Source organism: Carettochelys insculpta, chromosome 15 (assembly GCF_033958435.1).
Source record: "Carettochelys insculpta isolate YL-2023 chromosome 15, ASM3395843v1, whole genome shotgun sequence".
Classification (NCBI taxonomy): domain Eukaryota; kingdom Metazoa; phylum Chordata; order Testudines; family Carettochelyidae; genus Carettochelys; species Carettochelys insculpta.
Genome location: NC_134151.1, coordinates 37,129,053 through 37,148,548, shown reverse-complemented (window position 1 = coordinate 37,148,548; position 19,496 = coordinate 37,129,053). Strand labels below are relative to the sequence as shown.

Below are 19,496 nucleotides of genomic sequence, written 5' to 3'. Positions count from 1 at the left end.
GGGTTGTTCTTATACTCAGAAGCTATAACACTTCTTCTGTGGCAAAAGTGTGCAGGGAATATAGGAAGCCGTGTGTATGCTGAATAACGTCTTGTCTTTTTCTTTCCAGTCCACTCCACTCCACTGTTGCTTTCTATGTTGCTTCTTTCCTTTTCTTCATGTTATCTCTGTCTTAAGATAATGCCTAAACTCCTCTATGCTTTGCAAGGTTCACCACCACATATGCACAGAACAAAAACAATCCTATCCAGCTTGTCATTCTTTGTACATGTTGTTTTTTAGTCAGTTGAGAAACAGAAATTGGAAGTCCAGGACTTAAAGAAGCAAGAGCTAGTAGTTAGGCTTGACAGACTAGAGCTGCCAACAATTCATTTTTTAGACTGTAAGGCTATGTCTACACTTGCAAATTTGCGTATCTGGCACCTCATTTGCATATTCTTATTTTGAAATAGCTTCTTTCAAAAGAAGAAAAGCAGCGTAGACACTGCTCTTTCGAAAGTAAACCCCATCTTCGAAAGAATCCTGCTTACCTTTTTTATGGGAAGCAGGATTCTTTCGCAGATGGGGTTTACTTTCGAAGGAGCAGTGTCTACGCTGCTTTTCTTCTTTTGAAAGAAACTATTTCAAAATAAGAATATGCAAATGAGGTGCCAGATGCACAAATTTGCACCTCATTTGCATTTTTGTTTTCCCTCATTTGCATACCTCTTTCGAAAGAGGAATGCAACCATAGACACAGCCTAAGTGTGTGCATAAACATGTTTATGAGGAGAGTTGATTGTACAGGTTGAACCTCACTTGTCCAGATATTTTTTTAGCACATTACCAACACTTCTGCTGCTTATTAGGAAGAGCATGGAAGACTGAAAGCCATGACTGGTAGCAGTAAACAAAGTTTAAGGTACCATGGTAAACTTGGCCACACCCATGATAAGTGGTCATCTGGCTAACTGACGACATGACCGATTACGGAGTTTGCCAGATGAGAGTTCTGGATTAGAGGTCCAATCTGTAACTGTTACTTTTTAAATGAGAAATTTAGTATTTTTTAATTAAAAAATCCACTTCAATCAGAATCCATTTTTTAAAAATCTGTTTTTATCTATACTGGAGCTTGGTTGTGAAGTATATACATTCTTTGTCTACATAGCACCTCCAGCCACTAATTCCTGGCTATTCTAATCCCAACTTGATTCCTAGCTATAAGGATAGTTCTGTGTGTATCTAGAATTGTAGTTTGAACCACTGTGCTATAGTGTGTTTACTGTGACTACTGTCTGAAGTCTTTCCGTAAGCATTTCTCCCTTTTTGTTGTGTGTGCACTCAGTTTATAATGGTGCAGCTAATACTTCTCAGGTGTTTATAGTTTCAAGACCATTCTTTGGCAAGTTATGTTGCTTGTGTGTTTGCAGTATTACCCTGTCACGTGGTCTTGATGTCTTCAGAAATTTCTAGCATGGTCTGTTATATGCCTTATTGAAACACAACCAGAAGAAACCAGTAAATGCACAGTTGTCAGTGTCAATATCCTTAGTGTTAGTTTTTGGTTTTTAAAGCAACTGACCTCTTGCTTGGAATACAACTGCTTTTTGTTTGCTAGAAGAATTACAATAATTTTTTAACAGAGACATCACCTCAGTACATTAGTGTGTTGGTACATTATTGTTCACAATGGAAAGCATAGTTGACAGTGGGGAGACAACTTCCTCTTCTCTTTCTGCACTTTAATTTCATAAATTTAAAGTTGCCCCATACCTAGTTATTTTGGAGAAATCCTGCAGTGATTTCCACAAATCCTTTCTCCCAGTTTACTATTTTCAGTAGTATGAAGTATAAGGTTCAAAGAATTCACTTAATTTTCTTGCATTTACGTAGTTTCTGGTAACAGTGCTGTGGTCACTCTTTTATTTAGATATAGAAGTGGATGTGTTGAACTCTGACTGCTGTTTTGAAACCATTAGTTTTATCACTTGGCTCTCATGGTCTTTCTAGGCACAAAAGCCTTATTTTCTTTACTATGTTGATTTTTTTAAATCAAAATAGGAATTTTTTGGGAAATGGACTTTGCGGCCTGATCCTGGAAGCTGGTGTAGATGAAATGCCTTTGTCTTTAGTGCCTTCAGGGATTCTTTTGGGGGCTGAATTTTGAATTTATCTTTTGGGGGCTGAATTTGAATTTATCCTGTAGTGTAGACATAGCCTTAATCTCAGTATATTTTTCATTCCCTATTTGTAAAATTGAGATGACTTAAGGATCATTGCCTGCTTTCTATTGGAAAAGTCTTCGTGGCTGATACTCATGTGTTTGTGTAGTGCCTACCACAACGGGCCCTCTGATCTGGGTGGAAGCCTTTCAGAATTCATCATGAAAATACTAACTTTGCCATGGTAACCTGTGAAATGAAAACTTGGTACAATTGGAGTCTATGCTTGGGAGATCTTTTGCTGGTTAAGAAACAGAGTATAAGCTTCCCCCCTAACTTCCACTGTCTCACTGCCAATGTGTCACTCAGATAACAGATATTTGCCAAATTGATCCAAGCGGACAAATAGTGGCATTGGTGCAATGATCTGCATATTAAATGTCCTTTGCACTTATAGTACGTGAAAGTCTGTAGCCCTTACATGTAATAAATATGTATCATTGCATATAATGGACCCAAATTAGTCTCTGGTATAACACCACCATTTTCATTTGAGTTGACTTTGGATGAAGCTAACAGAGAGTGAGCTCTGCTAGTCTATATACTATCAAAACAAAAGAGTAGTCAAGTAGCACTTTTAAAGACTAATAAAATAATTTATTAGGTGAGCTTTCGTGGGACAGACCCACTTCTTCAGACCATAGCCATACCAGAACAGACTCAATATTTAAGGCACAGAGAAACAAAAACAGTAATCAAGGTGGATAAATTGGGGGGAAAAAAAATGACCAAGGTGAACAAATCAGAGAGTAGAGGGGTCGGAGGGGGGGGGGGGAGAGTCAAGAATTAAATTAAGCCAAGTATGGAAATGAACCCCTATAGTGACTCAGCAAATTCCCATCCTGGTTCAAACCATGTGTTAATGTGTCGAATTTGAATACAAAAGAGAGTTCGGCAGTCTCTTGAAATTTCAAGAGTGTTGTGAAAATTCTTCAGTAACACGCAAACTCTTAAGTCATTGACAGAATGGCCCACTCCATTAAAATGCTGACTAACAGGTTTCTCAGCTAACATCATATATGCCATCATGTGCCAACAATGCCCAGATGCTTTGTATATTGGACAGACTTCAAACTCCCTTAGAGAGTTAATGGGCACAAAACAGACATAAAAACGCTCCTGATCCACAAATCTGGTAGCCGGGATTTTAATGGAGTGGGCCATTCTGTCTGTGACTTAAGAGTTTGCATGTTACTGAAGAATAATTTTTGCAACACTCTTGAAAGAGAGGCTGCTGAACTCCTTCATATTCAAATTCGACACTAACACATGGTTTGAACCAGGATGGGAATTTTCTGAGTCACTATAGGGGCTCGTTTTCATACTTGGCTTAATCTAATTCTTGACTTCCCCCGGCTCCCTTCTGCCCCTCTACTCCTCTGACTTGCTCACCTTGGTTTTTTTTTTTTTCCTAATTTGTCCACCTTGATTACCGTTTTTGTTTCTCTGTGCCTTAAATATTGAGTCTGTTCTGGTATGGCTATGGTCTGAAGAAGTGGGTCTGTCCCACAAAAGCTCACCTAATAAATTATTTTGTTAGTCTTTAAAGTGCTACTTGACTGCTTTTTTGTTTTGGATGAAGCTGTGTTCAGGAGCAAGGTAAGTTGAATTTTGAAAAGGGTGTGTCTGGCTGTTTCAAAGAGAAAGTAGCTATGGCATGCGCTTACTGGGAAACTTTTGCATTAACTGTCTAGTTTATAAACTGATTTTTTTCTTTTAAGAACAGACTGCAGCAACTGATTGCAGAATAAATAACCCATTTTATCTAGAGATTCCATCAGTACACTCATCCCTCGTTCAACGAGTACTTTATTTACGAGTACTTGCTTAAATGAGGGACACACATACCTACCTTTTGTTCACTGGATGAGTGAACTCCCCCTGCTAATGCAAGCCTTACCCCCTCCCCACGGCTCCAACCAGTCACAGCCTGGTACCCCCCTCACTGGCCCTGCGCACCCTAAATGCTGCAACCTTAACCCCCCCCACAGACCCAACGTGCAGCAGCCTGAACCCCACCCCCCTGTGGACCCAACCTGCCACCATGTTTTAACCCTCCCTCCCACTCATTTCCCCAAATTGCCCCCATCTTTAACCCTCCCCCACCCCATCCCTTCAACCTCAGGTTCACTTACTTTTCAAAAGCAGCACCACCTGCTGCCACTCCCAGCACTTGGAACCAATCAGAGTATTTTTACACATTTTAATGGAAATTTAGTGTCCCTCTGACTTTTTGCCTACAAGCAGAAAGTTGGGAACCAATTGTGCTCTTATAGTGAAGGATGAGTGTACTAACATTTTTAAACTAAGGTTTTTTGTGTACTACATAAGTGATCAGATTTGCTGCTGCCTCTGATCCTTGTGTAAACAGGTGACGTGTCCACCTTCTTACGAATAAATGTCATACTCGTGTGTAGTCCAGCTTAGCCTTTTTCTAAGGTTTTACTTTGTGTAACACAACACTCAAGGTCAAAGCTGTCTTTCCAATTTTGTTGCTGCATGAGCTCTTTGAGACAGACCTTTGTTTCCTCATTCCAAGAAAGTTGCACCAACACTTAAGTCTTTGTTGGTACTAACAGTACCAACTTGTTTTCATGATTCAGCAGTAACTGTGCTGTGGTTCCGTGCAGGGTTCAAACAACTGAACATGGTTCAACAAAGCTGCATCCCTATACAGGGTTTTAGATGTTTGGACACTCGCATCGTTCTGTGTAAGTAATGTGCTGCTTCTGTTATAGGACATATGGGCTACGTCTACATTTGCCCCAAACTTTGAAAGGGGCATGGTAATCAGGCTGATGGGAGATAACTAATGAAGTGCTGCGATGAATAGGCAGCACTTCATTAGGCTCCCCTGCACCTCCTCCCCCCCACCCCAGTGGCAACTTTGAAGTTTCAAACTTCAGAGTGCTGGCATGCCATGTAGCCACAGGCACTTCGAAGCACCTTTTCTCCCCAAAATCTATCTGACCCTAGTATCCTGTCTGATAGTGGCTGTTACTAGATGCAAAGGAAGATTCTAGAAATCCTGTGGTAGACAACCTCTGTAAATATGCTTAATTGTCATTAAACCTGTGCTCTGAAGAATAAAAACATATATTGATATTTTTATCTCATCTAATACAATTATGGATATTATCTATAAAATACCTAAGCTCTAGCTATCAGTAATTCATAGCAGTGTTTCACAGTTTCTGTAGAAATATATATATTTTATCAGTTTGATATGTTGCTATGTAATTTGGTCCATTATGGTATTGAAGGTAAATAAAAGTACCTTCTGTTTCCTCTACCAGCAGTCCCAATCAAATGCCAACATACAGTCATAACTCTGACAAGACACTAAAGGGATTATCATGACTATTTCCTTCTTCCTTAACCTCTTCACCATTTCTCCTCCCTGCCAAATCATTCTGTTTTGGATTACAAGAATTTCACCTGGGATATGGTAGAAATTCTGCAGCCTCCTGTGTGAGTTGAATTTAGTTTGATAGAAAACCTCAAGTAACTCTCAACAACTTTAATCTCCAGTATCCTCAGTTTTTTTTGCTCTGTGGTTTCCTTTTCTGTTCCATTAATAACCTCATTTAATTTATTAAAACAACAAATGCGTATTTGATCTTCTCAACTTCATTTTAAACAACATTCTTTTCCTTGCTTTATAATTCTGCTTTAGAAAATGTATATGCAACTATAGATATATGGTGTGCAGATCTCTGAATTTTTGACTGAGTGATTTAAACACTAGATCTCTCAGAAGAGAGAAATACTAGGGCAAAGACCCATTTTAACTCATCCCTTTCTAATTAGGTACTGGACCTCAAATGGACTTTGCTTGCTTGTTTTTTTTCCTTTTATCCATAACTCATCATTGATGGAACAAGTAAATCCCACTACAGAAATCAAAAAATGAGACTTCCTCAAAAGGGGGAAGAGCAAAAGGGCCCAGTGAAAATGCTTATATACATCTCCTGGCAAATCGTTGTTATGGTAAACTTCTGGCTGGCATCCTTTTTTCTTAATTAGACTTTTCATCTTTTTCTTAATTAGACTTTTCCGTAGAAGCCCTTCTTATCACCAGGAGATAGCTATATGGGCAGTAAGTAGGAGCAGTCAATGGTAGCTATGGCAGGAGCACTTTTTTTTTTTTTCGTGGATATGCTTGGTGAGCAGCTCCACCTGCTGGTGGCTGGCAAGCAAGAGAAGTAATCCATCTAAATCTCTAATACTGTCTTTTAGGTAGTGTCTAGATCTGTCTTCAGGGAGGGAATGAGGTTTTTAAATCCTATATACAGTTAGTTTAAAATTTTCAATCTAATTGCTAGTTTGGCCATTACCCAAGAGAAAACCGTTTTATTCACTTGTCCTATTGATTATCTGAAAGTCAGATCTGGTGAGAAGAAGCCAGTCTAATAATTCTGACTACTAAATGTATGGTAAGCTGTAAGAACCAGAAATTTACATTTCTGAAATTACTAGGCTAACCAAACTACATTTTTGGTTATGTATTTTATTAGAGCCTAAATGTATTTTTTATAAGTTTTAGGAGCAGATAAATCAAAAGGAATTAAGCCTGCCAAAAGTGACTTTGCATACAGATCTGGCTTATTACGGCTGTATATTGGTGTAGGAAGAGAGAAGGGAAAGTTAGCTCAATATGCCATTCCATGACTACTTCCTTTGTTTTGTTCTTTTAAACACAAGTTTATTCTAGTGTGCAGCTGAATAACTACTGTTTCTCATCTTCAGCTACTAGTGTATGGTTTGTGAAATTGGTTTACATTTCTACTTTGAGTCCACTCTTAGGATATGTTAGATTCATTATAAAACGGTGCAGTGACTATAAAATTGGAGGAGAAAATACCATGCAAGCTGAATATTGTAAGCCCATCATGACACTGTTAATCTATATTTACTTTTGTAGCCATAGAGCCCTACTGTTAAAAGGAAGTGCAAGTATTTGAATTGAGAATTCTGTAAGTACTTTGTGTATTTAAACAACCTTTTCAAATAAAGAGTTTGAGTAAGAGAGAAGTAGCTGGGTTAGTCTGAGTCTTGAAAAACAAGCAGTAGTCCTGTGGCACTGTAGAGAATAATGGGTATTCTGGAGCATAAACGAAGACGAAGCAGGTCTTTGCCCATGAACGCTTATGCTTTTGAATATCTGATAGTCTATAAGGTACCACAGGACTTCTTGTTGTTTTTGAGTAAGAAGAGTTTAACTTTTATCCTGTTGTAAATATGGGACCAAAGAGTTCAAATTAGGCAAGAAGATGGTAATTGTAGGAAGCCACTAAAAGTATATCCAGTGATATTTTTGTTGGTTTATTTAAGTGGCAAGGGTTTAGGTAGACGGGGAAATGGACAAGAAAGGAGGTGGCAGGTGGTGGAGAGGGGAGCAAGAAGTGATGAAAGAATAGACCAAGTTTAAGGATGTGGGATGAAGATGAGGGCATGCTTTAGTGGTGGTACTGAGTATCTGGTGACAGTTGTAAATGTGCTAATATCACAGCTGCAAGTCATCAGTGTATCATTTGAATGAAGTCACTAGTTAAGTTACCTAAGGATATTACACTTGTTGATACCTTTTGCTTGGTATTAAACCTGCTTATTGTGACACTGCATAAACCCTGATATGGATACTTTCTGTAACATGCTGATGGATGAAGAACTGGCCAATATGTATTGTGACTTTATACAAATATCAATATATTGAAAGAATTAGCAACGATTGTTATGATGAAGACACATAAGTATCCCTTTTGTTATCAAGGCACTTGCTGCTTTCATCCATATTATTAATGGCTGTTAGGCTAAGTCTGTACTAGGGAAATAAGTCAATTTCAGATATGCAAATACCGTAGTTAGAATTGTGCAGCTAGAATCGACGTATTGGCATCTGCTTATTTCCCTAGTGTAGACCTAGCCTCTGCAGCAGTGGTTCCAAACTTTTTGGCATCGTCTCCCTTTTGATTTTCTGAGAGACCCTCATGCCCTGCCTCTTCTTCTTTACCATCATCCAACCCTGTTTTAACAAAAAAATTGAATTTGTAATTTAAAATAAACACACAAACTTGATATAAAAGTGTTGTTTGAAATTAAAAATAAGCGCAAATAGGTTTTTTTGGCACCTTGCAGGTGCCTGGTGCAGCCCCAGCTGGCCAGCTGCATGAGCCCTGTGCCAGCCACCAGAGCTGTCCTTGCCAGCTGCCTGCCTGTGTTGCCAGAGCTGCCCATCCAAGCTGACCAAGCCCCGCACTGCCAGGGCCAGTCACCCACCCGCCAGCCTGAGCTACCCAAGCCCCTCAAGTTGGCTGCCCAAGCCCCTCCCTTCCCCACCCCTCCCCCGAAGTCAGGCACCCCTAGTCCCCCACTCACTCCATCCCCTTCCTGCAAGCCAGTCATGCCCAGCCCTCATCTAACCCCATCCTTCTCCTCCTCCCCCTCCCCTACCCAACCACACTCACTCCTCTTTGCAAGAGTCAGCTAGCTCCATGTGGGTCTTCGCTGGCTGCCCGCTTTTTATAGCGCCTGTGCTGGGTTGCCCACGTAAAATGGCAGGGGCTCAGATCCGGAAGTAAAGGACGGCTTTTTCTTTGGGTGGAGGGTATGACCGGGGGGGAGGGTGCGTCACTTCACACCCCCGTGGAATTTCTTCACGCCCCCCCCCCCCCCCCACACACACACTTTGGGAAACCATGCTCTGTACTCTCACATTGACCTCCCCTACTCCACACAGTAGCATGGAGTACAGGGGTTGACTGGTGACCCTAGAGAAAGTGATTTAGTTGTGTCTATACCAGACGTGCAAAATCGAACTCCGGAAGATTGGCCTGAGTCCATCTTCCACTTAATGTAGACAAGCCCTTAGCGTGTAAGCTCCTTACGAAAAAGGTGTCAGCTAGCACAATGGAGCCCATTGTTCTCTTCTTTCAGAGCAACCATTGTATAAACTCTTACTGATTTCAGCAAGAACCATTTCTTAATAGTTAAGTCTTAATGTGATCACTGTAACAGCTACCCCACATACCTTTTTAATCTTTTTTTTTTTTTTCTTTCCCTACAGTGGAAAGGATTTTCGCAGTGGGTTACTTACCCCAGTAGCTACTTTAATGAGATTGTAAAGCTTGAGCTCAAAGCTGATGGAGTCGGCCTCTGAACCCGTAAATGCTCATCAACACAAGTCAGTGAGCTATTAGCCTGGACGGCTGGTCTGAGTAGCATCTCAGTCCCATTAAAATCAATTGGAATTTTGCCTTCACTTACATGCAGCTGAGAATTTCATCCTCTCCCAGGCCCAAAATTCTTACTCGAGATAGGCTGACATCAACTTAAATCAAATTCTGTGTTTGCCACACTTCTTCCCTAAATTGCCATATGTGGGAAAGAACACTGGATTTTGAGTTGTTTGGTTCAAAACAGTGACTTGGGTCTTGGACTGTTAAATAATACCAGAACTGAGTGATCACCGCTCTGAGGCTGCAGCTACCCTAGAAGTTCTTTTGGAAAATCTGGCCCTTTTTCAAAAGAAAATGTGGAACATCTACACACACAATGCAGCCTTTTGATCCAGAATTGAAAGAATGTGGCTCTTCTTCCAGAAGCCCTCTTCTGCTCCCGGATCAGGGAGAGTGCATTCTTTCAAAAGCTTCTTTTGAAAGAAGACATGTATAGACTCTCCATGGGCCCTTTTTTCGGAAAAGCAGTCCTCATGGCACTGGATTTTTCAATCTCTGGCCTGTTCTTTCGAAAAAGTGGGGTCTGTGTGGATGCTCTATGGCAAGCGCGGATCACTTTTTCAAGCTGCTTTTTTGTGTGTGGATATGCTCTTTCGAAAGAAGGGTTTTTTTTTTCCAGAAGAGAACTTTCAGAGAGTTGCTATCATGTAGATGTTGCTTGAGAGAGCTTACCTGCAGCCCCAATGATGAGAGATCTGTGCCATGATATGCATCAAAAATTATTTTAAAAATATATGAGGTACTTCCATGAAAATTTTCTCCTAATCCTAGATAGACTGAAATCAAGTTACATCTACATTAGTCTGTCTCAAGTAAGAATAATTCTGAATAGTTCTAAGGTTCTCTTCCCATCCATGTGTCTTATTGTCCTGTTATGCTTCTTGGCTATCCTAAACTGCAGCTGTGTCTATGCTACAAGATAAAATTGAATTTAAAGGCTTTAGCTTGATATTAAAATGTCACTGTCTTCACTGTAAATACCATTAGCTTGAATTAGTGAGCCCTAATACTGATGATAATGTCGATATTACCAGATGGGTATAGCATCAATTTCAAATAAAGGCTAATGTGGAAGTGCTATGTCTTCAAATTTATTAGCCTCCAGAAGTGTCCCGTATGTATCCCACCAAAAAAAATGGAGATACCCATCTCATAGAACTGGAAGGGACCTTGGGAGGTCATTGAGTCCAGTCCCCTGCCCTCTTAGCAGGACCAAGCACCATCCCTGACAGTTTTTTTTTTTTTTTTTTTAAATTTATTTGCCCCAGATCCCTAAATGGCCGCCTTCTTGAACTCTCAACCCTGGGTTTATCAGGCCAGTGCTCACACTACTGCACTATCCCTCGCAACCCAAGTGGAGAATGTGGGTAATGATCCCACTGCCTCTTGCAAAGCAACATGGTGACCCTCCATGTATGGCCACTGCCTTGTCTGCTGCCTTCCATCTAGGTGTGCAGGAAGAAGGCCACAGGGAGCCCATGAATTTTTGATTGAATTCTGTAGCTCCCAGGCCTGCAAATATAGAAGTCTGGACATGCGTCTGACGGAACTAGGTGAGGGTGGACAGGGCTGATAGTTCAGCTGCCCACTGCTACGCCAGTGTCCGCAGAGGGATGTGCAGCATAGGGAACGTGGGCAGGTTTGGGGGATGGCTGAAGGCACAGCTGCCCACTGCTATGCCAACATCCGCAGTGGATGGGCAGCTGACGGAACTGAGTGGGGCTGGACAGGGCGGATAGCACAGCTGCCCACTACTACTCCAGCGTCCACAGAGGACATGTGGCACAGGTAACCTGGGTGGGTTTGGAGGAGAGCTGAAGGCACAGCTTCCCACCATGACACCAACATCCACAAAGGATGCGTGGCACAGGGAACCCAGGCAGGTTTGGGGGAAGTCTGAATTCTGTTACTGGGTGCTCTGAATTTTGGGATGGTGCTTTGCATTCTGGAGTCCTAACATGAAATACCCATAAGCAACCAGGGCTAAGGCACTGTGGGATAGGTACCCACAATGCACTGCTCACTTTGTCAATCTTGCTCACACTATCGAACTTGTATAGCACAGTGGGAAATACAACACGAAAAAACGATCAGTTGAATTTCAAGGTTTGTGAGCACTTAAATTTGAATTCATAAGAAAGAGGTTAAAAATTGAATTTATCTCATAGTGTAGATGTAGGCTGCTATTTGTAAAAGGTCTGATGTTTGGGTTGGTCTCTTTGTAATAAAAGCCATGCACAAAATAAGAGCGTAGCTCATATTGGTGAAATATTTCCATAGGGGTCTGTATCCTGGGAAAGAGAGTCTGTGAAAATTGTGCATGGGATTTTTCAAAAATATGTGACCTAGGTGCACTAGATCTAGTGTGTCAGAAGAATTACTGAAAACTCAATTACTTTTGAAATTTCCATCCTATATGCCTTATAGGTAATATTTAAACGTATTTATCATTCTGTATTTTGAGCAGTTACTATTTGATGGCAAACAGGCTTCAATGGACTGGAAAGACTGAATTGTGGAGATAGCTTTGGCTTTTTTTCCCTCCAAAGGACTTGTAAAATACCACCTGAAGGAGACAACTGACTATGAAACTGACCTTTTCATGGAGCTTTCATTGTATGACCACTTAAAAACAATAGTCTCATAGTTTTTAAAATATTTTGAAAAGTCAAAATACTTTTAGCTGTAGCACTGTACTGACATAAATTGTAGCAGTCCTGGAAATTGAGTGAGTGTAATTTAAATCTATTTTAAATGAGAAGTAAAAGTTCTTGGAGAGAAAAGGTATACACCCTGTATGGTATTGTAGGATGACCCCAGCAGCATGGGTTTTCATTTCTTTAATTCTGCATACTTTTTAAAGTTTTGAAAAAGGAGTTGCTGCATAATGGGTTATTTTATTTACTTGGTACTGCTCTAACAACAAAAGTTGTAAGGCACAGGAAATAGCTTTATAATTCCTTCTTCCCACAAGTCATAATTCAGTTGTGGACATCAGGATGTTTTTCTTGGCTTATCTGTTTCTGTGCAATTTGCCTTGCACATCTGCCATGTAAATTATGAAACTGTTAACATGAAAAGTTGGAAATGCTATTCAGGCTATTACTGTGCTATAGTTACGATGGTATCAATCAAAAAACTCAAATGACTGAGAGTTTGAGAGCAAATTCTTATTATATCCAGTATTTACACACATTGTTGCCTGCTATCAAAACAAAAAGCAGTCAAGTAGCACTTTAAAGACTAGCAAAATGGTTTATTAGGTGAGCTTTCGTGGGACAGACCCACTTCTTCAGACCATAGCCATACCAGAACAGACTCAATATTTAAGGCACAGAGAACCAAAAGCAAAAACAAGGCGCTACATTGTTGCCTGCTGTTATCGGGGGCACCAATTCATTTCTTTTGGGAGAATCAAATTGTGGTTCTTATTCTGCCCTCAAAACCTGAGCCCTGTTTTGGCCTTAGCTCATCCATCTTCCCTTATTAGAGAACTGGGACATCCTTGGTGGTTGAGTCTCCAGTCCTACCCACGCAGTGCGTGAGCTGGTGCCCCTAGGAGTTGAGTATTTGCTGGCCTCCCCAGCACTGTACCATACGCTAACAGATGTTCTGTATACCAAGTTGCAGCACCACGTGCTAAAATTTGGCCCAGCAATATGGAGGAGCAGGTAGGTCGGAATTCAGTGACCCTGCAACAGTGTAACCTGACCAATTCGCCAGACAGCTCTTAGCAGTTGTCTTAAGTTAGTCTGGGACCATTATTTAAAAGTATTTGGGTCATAGCCCTCCGCAGCTCCATGCCTCGTGAAAATCTGTACAAAACCCTTCAGGAGAAGGAGCCCTTCATACTCCCTTCCAGCCCAGCTCCGTGTAATTCTACCATTCATCATTACTCTTAGCATTTTAAACTGCTGTTCAGAAGTAGGCAATTTGAAATGGCCAGGTAGCACTTAACATTGGGGTGTAATACACCCTGGTGTAACCCACAGGGTTTTCAGAGGCAATTTAACATAAGGGTCCCTGTCTGTTTGTCCATGCTTGTGACATAGCTGTCATCGATTTCTGCATCAGAAAGATCTTAAATCCAGACTGCGTTTCATAGCAATACTGACATAACTGACACAAACCAAATGAAGAGAGCTGGCTAGTTGAGAATAAGTTGGAGGTGGGGGTTGGGAGGAGTTGCTGGCTGGTCATGTGGTCACTAACCTCTGTTGGTTTGGTGAAGACTTTATTTTTTAAAATACACTGATTGGCTTCCTTGCCTCTGTAAAAACTAGTCAGTAAGATTCAGATATTTAATACATAAATTTCTGTGGGAGTACAGGTAAGCAAACATGATCTCACATCCCTGTCTGGGGAACCAAGCTAATTGGTTCATTAAGCTTTCCAATGCAATGACATAGTATAAAAGGTTACGCCAATGAAATCCAAAGGCTGTAATGAACACTTTGTTCTGAGCTCTTTTCTAAACCTTCGTCCTGTTCCTTGTATATTTCTGAAACAGCAGCTTGTTTTGGATGGGTGAACAACCCTATTTCCTGGGAACAAATGATGCCGTGATAATCTACGAACAGAAGTAGAATGGAACTTGTATGATCAAACTTTTCCTCTTCTGGGATGTTAATGTTTCCCATATGTTGTGCTGGCCTCTAGTGGCAATGCTGGGCTTCAGGAGCTCAGGTTTTTCATGTTATATTTTCAAGAGTATTTAAGCTGTATCAGGCACAGCTGGCTCAGTCTTGAGTGAACTGTTTTAATAACAAATTGATTCTTCTGGAAAACAGGTTGTAAATGCAATAATTGGACAAAACAGGTTAAGAGAAGCTAGGTAGGATTGTGTGGAAATAGCCTCTACGGCTGATGGCACATAATATTCACAATTTCCCATTTGCTAAAAGGATAACTTCTGAACCCAATATTAAAACTGCATTCCTATTAAAGGAATCTCTAACTTTTAAAAGTACATCTATTTTCTTTCTACAGCATGTGACTGAGTATTCTTAAACTACCTTTAGTACCTAAATTGCTAACCCCCTCATTTTACCTGTTACAGTTTTTAGCCCCAGCCTGTGCTGCTTGTATAAAATTAGGTTGGTACTCTGGTGCCTGAACAGAGCTTGTAAGAGAAGCACCAGTGAGCTTACTGAACTATTAAACTGGTTTTCCTTCTCTCAACGCAAACTAAGTTCCATTTCTGCTAGACTAGGTATTTAGAGCAGATCTAATATATACTTAAAGTAGTTAGTGCTCAAATTGGTTGGAGGGAAGGTCTCTAGCATTCTGTTACTAGAATGAACACAAAGTTCAGTCTGAGTCTGCATGTTCCTGGAAGCAAAGTCCACACTGAACATGCTCAGGGGTTTACGTCAGGAGTTTTGTTTCTGGCATACAATATGGATCAATACTACTTTTGTGCAGACTCCACCTCAAGAGTATTGATACTCAGGCAGCTGTACAGGAGGGAAAGTGGAAGCAACTGCTTGCTCATTGAGACAGATTCAATGTGTTACTCACCTCTATTGTAAGAGTCTTATCCATTTTCAGATGTCAGCCATGGATCTCTTATGGTTGACCAGCCTGAAAAATACAACACATAGTCATATATTTTTATTTGGTTTTAGAAGTGTGAGACTTAAGTACGACAGCTGAAACACTACTTTTTTATGTGAAAGAGAACACAAGATTATCAATTCTGAATGTCTAGCCATGTTTTTAATGGCTCCAATGAAAGGTTTTATTTTGTTCTCACCTTAATAAGAAAACTCCAGCTGAAGTGATCAGGTAGCAGATGTTGGGAGAACTGCTTTATAAAAAGGAATAAGCTCTTAACAAAATTAGACTTTTGAACACTTCGGTTTTCATCATCACTGAGTTTTTAAAAAGGTATAACTGTTCAGAAGGTAACAGCTGGAGATTGACGATAAGACTATTACACATGTACTTTGATAGCACTTATTTTTTAGTAATTGAAGTTACTTCTATAAACAGCTTGCTTATTTCTGCAAGAATTTTTCCCCATATTAAGTTGCCTGGTACCCGAAGTTATCAGAAGGATAATTCTTGAGAAGAAATTATTCCAAATATGTTTGTTAGGTGTTCAGTGGTTTGCTAGTTTTCTATAATACAGTATATAACAGATTAGGTGTATTTTTTTTTAAACTCTGCTTTACTCTTCAAATGGAGATATTTGAGGAATGATCTTTCACTGCAAATTGTTAATGGTGATAAGAAAAGCAAGAAGTTTCTCATTTCAGTTTCTAGTATTTTAGTGTTCCCAGTTGTAAAATTAAAAAAAGGGAAAATAGAAAGTGCATAATCCAGTAAGATCCTTGGAGTAATAGTTAAAGGTGTAATATTATGCACATAGGAGTTCATGTATAGATGATATCATAATTGGTTTAAAATATGCATTTAAAAGATTTAACTGGATAGCCAGGTTTTCTGTTCTCACTACTCACACCCTCAGCACAGTGGGTAGCCTCCCAAAGGTTTGAGAAGTGTTTCTAATTAGTCTTGCCCTGTCCAATCCAATACTTTTCCCATCACTATAAAGAAACTATTATAATATGCTGTTTCACGATGACTTCAATTTTAGTGCTCACTAGTTTTGACTTAGCATTTAGCAAAGCTGCTGCAGATCTCATGTTCAGAATTGTATCTGTGCCTTTGCTTACCCCACCTACACCAACAGGAGTCCTGTTTCTCATAACTTTAAGTGGAGTGGCCTGACTTACACCCAGTCACACTTGAAACATTTCATTTGCGGGGGGGGGGGCGGGGGCGGGGGGTGCTAATCTGAGTAGCTCTTGTTATGCTGCTTGGTCCCTGAACCAATATAAGTGAGTTCTATTAAATGTGTGGATATGTTTTACACTTTCCCATTCCTTTACCAGTGTAGGAATATTTTCTTTTTACACCCTTTTTGATTGGCTCATATTTGGACTCTTTGCCTGATAATGGCTCTTCTGGATACTTTGAATTAATATTCAGTGCTACAGAGCATAGCTTTATTCAGCACAGTGATTGTTTGTGTGGCAGGAACTGTATTTGCAAACTCCAGTAAATGCCAATTACAATGTGCTGCAATAGTTAATTTTTACCCACTGCAGATTTTGTATCATAATACTTACAATGCAGTATTCCTTGACAATCTAGGGGTATTTCACAGTTCAGATCTGGATCTTAGGGTTGATGGAGCCACTTGCACATTTCTGAACTCTGTAACATTATAATGCAGAAACTTCTGTTTTGTCATTGGAGCATTGTTGTGCATATTGGAAGACTGAAATATCATTTTCTAGTGAGTCAAGTATTTGGAATACTGCAAAAGGAGTATTGCTTCCCAAAATCTAGAGCTGGATAGTTAATCTCTCTTAGGGTGTACAGTTTGGATATGAGTACAGCATGTGAATCTGTGGAGGGTGTTCTGTGTTCCAGAATAATGAAAACCACAGTTGATTTTCAAGGTTTCACCTCACAGCATAGCAAGTATTACCTAAAACTGTTTTCCTTAATGTGTTGGCTGGATGCACAAAATAGCACTGAATTTTTCCTGGCATTAAAGTGTTTTTTAGCTTAAGTGAACTTTCCTTCTCAGTGTTTATTTTATGGGTATTTTATGGTAAAATACTTAAAAGAAAAGTTAATACTTTCTGTAGAGCATAATACACTTCACCCTCATTAATACACTGAGGCTATGTCTACACTAGAGTTTTGTAGACAAAACTGGAGTTTTGTCAAGAAAACTCATGGAGCATCTACATACAAAATGCATTTTGCCGACGAAGTGGTGTATGTGCTCTAGGAGCCCTACCGTCAACAGAGCAGATCAAAAGCTGGATCTTCTTTTATGTGTAGATGTCATTTGGTCCACAGAAGTTTTGTCAGAACATCTCTTCCAGCTGTAACTTCTGCAGACAGATGCTTCTAGTGTAGACATAGCCTGTTCTTCAGAGCTGAGGAGTATTACAGAGATTTGATTATTCGTTATGGGATTCAGTGTTGTGAAGAGCCATAGTACAATATCTTAAAATATTACTGTTACCACAACCACAGTGTATTGAAATCAAGTACTTAGAAAACTTGTGCACCATGTACTTATTTACTTGTGTACACTGTTTCTTGTGCCTACTTTGCATTTGTGTTCAACATCTGCATGGTGAGAAATGATCTCTAGGCTTTTTTGTGTTTAGTTTTGTGAAGTATGCTTAAAAATGGTTAACACATTTACAAGTAAAGACTTAAACGAACTATATTTAATTTGTATGTTTGTTTAAGACACCCGTGTATGTCTGTCTCCTGAACAGCATTTCAGGTTTCTTCCCTCATTTTATTTCTGAAAGCTGATGCAATTTGAATATTCTACAAGCTGAGAGAGAATGATAATTTGTAAATATTGTACACAACAAATATGGATGGAACTTGTGTTTTTGGCTTTATTCTTATAGGAATTGTTACAGAACTGACTTCTGTCCCATAGCTCCTTTCTCCCTTCTCCTTAGGGTGACCATATCTCCCTGTCCCAAATGTGGGACAGGGAGATGTGGTAGGGGGGAAGGGTGGCTCCTCTCAGCTGCATCAAGCCATGGGGAGCTGGCAATCCCCATCCCCAGGGAAGCAGCGGCAGCTGCTGATGCTCCTGGCCCCACCCCCAGCCTCTGAGGTTCTAACGGGACAATTCATCTCTTTTAAAAAATAAGTTGGGACACCTTTTTGGCATCCCAAATGCAGGAGTGCCCACCCAGTACGGGACAGATGGTCACCCTATTTCTCCTTCACACACACAAAAAAAGACAAACTGCAGGAAACTTAATGAAACATACATAAAATTTCTCTCCAACCCTTTTCCCACTATTTTCTATTAATTCATTTTAATGCCTAATAGTTGGGCCTTGATGACAGCCATATCACAAGTCCTAGGTCTCAGGAAACTGTAACTCAAAAATCTGGAGTATTTACAAAACTGCTAGAGTTAACTCTTTCGTATCCAGCATATCATCTGGAACTCTCAAATAGTCGGCATTTTAACCATAAGTCTGTTTTAGTTACATTTTCCATGAAGTATAATATAGTGAAAATAAATATTAAATAAATACAGCAAATAGAATATAAGTTTACAGTGTACAATGCTACTGTTATTGGAAAATAAAGTACTCTGCATACGTTCATGGTAATATCTAATCTCTTTTTTCTTTTTTTTTTTTTCTTTAGTGGTATGCATTGCTAGGCATACCTCTTTATTATCCAGAATGGTTGACTATCTGGTAACCTCTTGGTTCTGGGGTTGCTAGATATGAAAGAGTTTACTTTATATAATCATTTCAAAGATTCATTTCTTTTTCAGAAGTATATAAAACACTTTTGGTACACTGGATATGGTTAATCACAATAAAAGCATCTTTTTGTTTATCTTATGGTATAATTAGGTGTTAAATATAAATATTTTTTCAGAAGTATGAACAATAGTTAATCTTTATTAATACATTCATTGCTCCACCGTGAAGCCAGCCAAATATTTTTAACAAGGTGTTGTGGCATTCCTACTGCCAAAGAATTTGAGAGTATCACTTGAGCTACCTTCTTAAAATCGTTGTGAATGTGTAGTTTGTTGTATTTGTACACTTTATCCATTTTTTTGCTGAGATTTTTAAATAAAAAGAACCTCATTGACCCCTTTTTGGGGGGTTTCCTGGATGATCTCTTTTGTTTTTGTTTTGTTTATTGTCGGTGCCTCTTTGTGCCTAGAAATACAGTAACCAAAGCTATACTGACATCACAGATTTTGCAGGGGAAAAGGGTGCTGGAACAACAAATGGAAAAATAAAATTTATAAGTGCGATTTGATACTGGCCTATAAGATTAAAAAGACAATTATAAGAGCTAAAATGTAAGCAGAAAGGAATGTGGCAAAGGTTTTGTAGTCACTAATGTCCATTTATTTTTTCCATATGCTTTACTTTGGACTTAATGCTAAATATACGCCTTCCATTTATTTAACATCTCTATCCATGTCAAAACTGGCTTGTTATAAGATTTGTTGTAAACTGGC

At 39.6% G+C, this 19,496-nt stretch overlaps 1 protein-coding gene and 1 long non-coding RNA gene across 2 annotated transcripts in view; one reads left to right on the top strand and one right to left on the bottom strand.

Annotated features, from left to right (window-relative positions):
- Positions 1-19,496, top strand: part of CLINT1 (clathrin interactor 1) — an 87,079-nt gene that overhangs the window by 21,622 nt on the left and 45,961 nt on the right. The window lies entirely within an intron of this gene.
- Positions 14,096-17,965, bottom strand: LOC142020977 (uncharacterized). The gene is made up of 4 exons (XR_012647583.1): positions 17,915-17,965; positions 17,262-17,403; positions 14,963-15,025; positions 14,096-14,221 (listed from the first exon to the last, which is right to left on the bottom strand). It is a non-coding gene; the product is annotated as an uncharacterized LOC142020977 (long non-coding RNA).